Below are 5,962 nucleotides of genomic sequence, written 5' to 3'. Positions count from 1 at the left end.
AGATTCCTGTTTCTGGTGGTTACATTTTGTCAGCTTAGAGATCTAGTTATCCGTGTGGCTGCGGTGGAATCTGCAATATCTTGGCACAGAGTTTCCTTTTTCTGGCTTACTAGGGGAGCCGCATTAGCTGGGGTCAAGGCGCTGTGGCCGTTGTCAGGATCCCGGGGCTGAGGCAGCCCCTCTCCCTCCTTGTTATTTTGATCTTGCAAACTGGGTCCCAGCTATGTGAACCCTGCACCTGGCGGCCAGGATCGCCCCCCATGCACCGTGTCCCCAGTTCCTCGGCGTCCCTCACTGCTATCAGCTAGTTCCAGTAAGAGTACGAGATGGCTTCCGCTGCGGTCCTTCCTCCTTCCACTCCAGGCAGGCCCTCCTTTCCCACTAGTTGGCCCTAAGCCTTCTCTCCTGCGCTACATACGCTGACGGAATTCCTCAGGGTTTCCAGCAGGTAGATGGCGCTCTTCTATGTTTGGACCCCTTCAGTGCTTGCAGTGGAAATTTAGGAGGTGGGAAGGAGGAGCTTGGGGGTTCTCCGGATCTAGGGGCTCCCTATCCAGCAGATTCAACTAACTGTGGATTGAAAATACTCGGGAAAAAACACAAAGTTTCAAAAAGCAACACTTGAATTTGCCATACACTGGCAACTACTTACATAGCATTCATGTTTTATTAGATACCAGAAGTAACCTAGAGATAATTTAAAGTACACAGGAGGACACAGCAAAAGAGAAAGTGACAACAAATATACGTGTATATTCATGTATAACTGAAAACTTCTGTTGTATGCTGGAATTTGATACAATGTTGTAAAATGACTATATCTCAATAAAAAAAGTTTGTATATATATTGAAAAAGTAGATGGGAGGATGTACATGAGTCCCATGCAAGTCCTATGTCATTTTATACAAGAGGTGTCAACATCCATGGATGTTGACGTCTGGGGGGAGTCCTGGAACAAGTGCCCCATGGTTACCAAGGAATGACTGGAGGCCCAGGCTCCTTATCCCAGCCTGTCAGGTCCCCATGTGGTCTGAATCCTACCTGTACCACACTTCCCTTGTCACTCTCCTCCAGCCCTGGCAGACTGCCCTCTGATTTTTGAACAGGCCACACTCACTGTGTTTCATATCTGGCCCCTAGAAATACCCGTTACTTTCTGAGAATGGCTCTGCTTTCACAAAATGGGCTGCATTGTTACTAGAGAAGACAGTGTGGATGTTCCTTTAAAAACTGAAAATGGACTTAACTCATGATCCAGCCTTCCCACTCCTGGACATATGTCAGAAGAAAACTCTAATTCAAAAAGTCACATGCACCTCAATGCTCACAGCAGCACTATTTATTATAGCCAGGACATGGCAACAACACAAATGTCCATCAGCAGCTGACTGGATAAAGCAGTAGTAGTATACTTATACAATGGAATACTACTCAGCCATGAAAAAAAACAAAACAATGTCATTTGCAGTAACATAGATGGACGTAGAGATAGTCATTCTAAGTGAAGTAAGCCAGAAAAAGAGAAAAATGCCATATGATTTCACTTATATGTGGAATCTAAAAAAAGACACAAATGAATTTAACTACAAAAGAGAAACAGACCCACAGACATAGAGAAACAAACTTACGGTTCCCAGGGAGAGAAGGGGATGGGAAGGGATAAATATGGGGATTCAAAAAGTGCCCGTCTTGGGGAGTGATGGAAATGTTAGCTATCTTGATAGTGGTGATGGTTTTCTAGGTGTAGACATTTATCAAATTCATCAAATTGAACATGTGAAATATGTGTATTTTACTGTACAGGAATCATACGACAATAAACGTGCCTGTAAAAAAACAAGAAAAGATTGGCGGCATTTTGTCCTACTTTTTTATGTGTCTTTAGTGAGTGGGTCTTCAAGTTTCTGGTCTGCCATATTTTCTGAACCAGAAGTGCCCTGCTTCCCCTTCCTTTGTTAAACTGTCAGTGGGTGGCATTTATTCCCGTGGCTTCAACTGCTCTCTGTCCACTGATTAACTGTCAAATCTTTTCCAGCATGGGCATCTCAGTTCAGTCCCAGAAATATACGTATAATTGACAACTAGACATTCCCATTTTATTAGCCCATAAAAATCTCAAGCTCTGTATGTTTTGATTTACACTCGCTCAGACCTAGGTTTACATTTTCAAACAACGGCATCACTATCCCTTCTGTTTTCCGTGCCAAACATCTGGGAGTTTTCCTTTACTTTTCCACTCCCTCACCCCCGTCAGTACTACAATTCTATTCCTTAATGTCCCCCAACTAAGTCCCTGCTCCTCGCTCCCCACTGCATTAATTCCCACCCCTTGCTAGTCTGCCCAGTGCTGTTCTTTAGAGTGAACAATCCACTTTGCTCACTTTTAATGACAAATTTGTGTCACTCTCCTCCTTAAAACCCCAAAGAATTCCCCGCTGCGTATGTGAGGAAGTCCCCGCTCTCTGATTTAACGTCACACCTTCTCATAACCTAGTTGCTGCTTTTTTACAGCCTCAGCTTCCGTTAGTTCCTCACAGCCTCTAGCCTCACTGACCTTCCTTCCCTAATTGCAAAGTGCTGTTAGACACGACCAGACCTCTGCACGAGACACGCAAGCTGCTGAGAATCCCGTCCCCACCACGCACTCTCCTGGTCTACAGATTTGCTGGAATCCTTCAGATGTCAGTGCAGAAAGCATTTCCTCTCTGACACCTTCCCTACCTTCTAGAACCCTGCCCCAGGCAGTGCAAAAGCCCCTCTGAACATACAGTAAACATGATGCCAAGTGAATCTTAACACATTGTTTTGAAAACCTATTTAAATTTGTCTCTTCCATGACACACTGTGATCTCCTTGAGGGATGGGGGCTGTGTGGTATTTGTCTAGACAGCTAATGTCTGGCACAGACCCCGGGCCATCGGAAATAGTCTGCTGACTCATCAAGAATTGTCGTCTTTGCGATGTAAGAAAGACTACATGATGTCTGATCTTACACCATCCGGCAAGGGTCAAAATAATTTCACATAGAACTACACAGGAAAAATATGTGTATACTTTTCCTCTTTGTGAGCCCGAGATCATAGGCAGCCTGGAACGGAGGTGTCACTCTAAGCTGTCTGTCCCCTAGGCTGTCACGTCCAGCTTCAACATATTTTTTAGAAGTTGTAGGGATACGTGTACATCACCCCGTCTTAGAACAAACGGTGCTTCAGCCTGACCAACTTTAATGTCCATATAAAAATCAGAAATCTTCCAAACTGAAGCCTGAAGAAACATTTCACTTCTCTCCTTCCAGTCTGTCTGCCATCTGCATCCCACATCCCCACTGCTCACCTGCGTCAGACCACCTTCTATCTAGAAACATTTTAGGTGGGACACTTGGATGAGAACTAATTACAGCAGTCATGAAAATGGTCCCATGAACGTACGCTCTGCACAACAAGGATGTTTTGACTGGAGGCCTCAGCCGTGACCTTCAGGGTCTGTTCACATGTTCTGCCTGGCTTCCCTACAGATGTTCTGCAGAAAATCAAGCCTGCAGTTAAAGTAATAGAAGTCCCAAGAAATCCAGAAAAATAGAGTGAGATTCATTTCCTTGGGAATATTTTTGAAAACCATCCACTAATAGGAAGAAGAGCTTTAAGAGGGTCATTTCAGATCAGATGATGTCCAACTGCAGGTGGGTCAGTTTTGTCATTGTTGCTCGCTAGTTGGCTTTCTGCTGCTTCTAACATGCCGCTGTTTAGAGAAGTGGCCTGAGTAGGCCCTCAGAGCAGAAAGGTGAGCTGGGCCTGGAAACAGCCAAGCTCCTCTGCTGTGTAGTGACCCGCTGGAAGGAAAGGATGGCCCAGGGCTTCCTCTGACTCTCTCCCTCAGTTATAAACTCTATGAAGGGAAAATGGAACAAAAAATCTTAATTCAATATGGTATTGTCAAAGTATAAAAATAATTGTCTTTGGAGGGGATGGTATAGTTGAAGGGGTAGAGTACATGCTGGGTTCAATTCACAGTACCTCAGTGTAAAAATATAATAAGAAAAAGTCTTTACAATAAAAGAAAAATAACAAATAAGAAAAGAGATCTCAAAGAACCCAAGTTTAAAAAGAAAAAAATGTCTTTTAAAAATAGTAGTCAGCTCAGTCTTTTGCTAGATTAGGAGTTTGGGATTAACAGATACACACTACTATGTATAAAATAAATAACCAACTCCCAGGTCCTTAATAACCTAGTTCAACCTGAATCCTTTCTCTTTTTTCCCCTAAGCAACCCGTGGAAGCATCTGAAATTCTCATCCTATAAAAGAATTCATTTAAAGGCGTTTTGAAAGTTACTGGTTAAAAGTTATTTGTGGTTCCATGAATATAGGTCTAGTAAGAATGACAGACAATAAACCAGTAAGCAAATAAATATATGACGTACTGCCAGGTTCTAATAATTGCCAGAAAGAAACATAAAGCATATTAGGAGAGAAAATGATTGAATAGGAAATATGTGCGTGCTATTTTAAATAATGTGGTCAGGTAAGTCCTCTCTGAGGGTAAAATAATTTGAACAAAGTCCTGAATGAAGCAAAAGAATAAGCCACATAGGTAACAGACAAGAAAAGCCTCCCAGGCCGGGAGAAGTGTAGGTACGAGACTTGGAGTTACAAACACAGCTCTCCTGGTGGGGACCATCTGGGCGTTGAAGATGGGCTGGAGCAGAACGGTGAGAACTGAGGCTGCAGAGACGGGTGAGGGACCGGATCACACAGGGCCTTGGTAGGGACTCTGGATATCCTTCTGAATACAATGGAAAATTACGAGATTATTTTGCAAAGCGGAACAGCTTGTTCCGATTCATAATTTAATAAGACCGTTGTGGGTAATATATGTGGAATAAGCAATGGAAGCAGGGCAAGGTAAGCTGATGGGAAGCCAATGGGAAGAGTGCTGCTGACCTGGAGAGAGACACCGAGGTTGGGCTGGGATGATGGCGGGAGACGGGCTGAAAGGGGGACACGATTTGACAGTAATGGTAACAGGCCTTAATGCTCGAGTTGGACACAGACACAGAGTGGTTCAGGGTGATGGTTATGTGATATTTGGGGCTGAGCCACAGTTTTGTGCAGAGACCTGAAAGGAGAATAAAGTGGGGACGTTGACATCGGTAAGAAGGGTTGGTGGGTGTTTAATTCCCCCTAGAGCCGCGTCTCTGTTTCTCTGTAGATGAAGTCAGCAGAGCAGGGATGGGTGTTCCTAATTCTGCAGTGAATTGCGTGTCCTTCTCATCGACAAATTCGAGAGGCCGACCTGCCCATCCAATTGCAACATCTTGAATCGGCTTCTTTCTATCCAGGAGGAGATTTCCATCTAAGATGCCACTCAAAAATTCCCATGCCCACAGTTAGAGCTGTGTGCCTTTGGAATGATGTCAGAGATGCCTCCACAGAGGCTTGGTGTGCTCTCTCTCCCTCAGAGCACACAGTTCCCTTCAGTCCGGTGGGTCTCAGCAGAGAAGATTTCACAAGTAGCCCCTCTCAGGCCCTGGGGACCAACCTCATTCTTGGCAGAGCTCTGAAAATGAGCACGAGTTCCGGGCAAAGGGCCTTCTCCAGGGCGCCATCTGGCAGATTACATGAAGACAGTGTACAAAAGAGTGGGAGGGTTGATGGTATAAATGGATTTTACTTTTTGCTCTGAATCTGATTCTGTCCTTCCATTTTATTAAGGAAGAGTTCTTAGGCCAGACATGATTCTCTTTTTTCTTTCTATTTGATCATCCAAGAGGTTTAGATAGGGTATTTGTTTTAGGGTAAGAATCTTTAAAAAAAAAAAACAAACAACTATGCAAATTGTATCTTGTTAGGTATTTGGACAAGTAAATTCTCCCAGCAGTATTGAACCCCCTTGTACCTCCAGGGGTTCTCCAAAGGTTTACATGTTCCAAATCTGACCCAAAACCAATGAGCCTTTTTGTTTT

This window comes from Camelus dromedarius, unplaced genomic scaffold (assembly GCF_036321535.1).
Source record: "Camelus dromedarius isolate mCamDro1 unplaced genomic scaffold, mCamDro1.pat HAP1_SCAFFOLD_171, whole genome shotgun sequence".
NCBI classification, from domain to species: Eukaryota; Metazoa; Chordata; class Mammalia; order Artiodactyla; family Camelidae; genus Camelus; species Camelus dromedarius.
Note: the sequence above shows the minus strand (reverse complement) of the source record.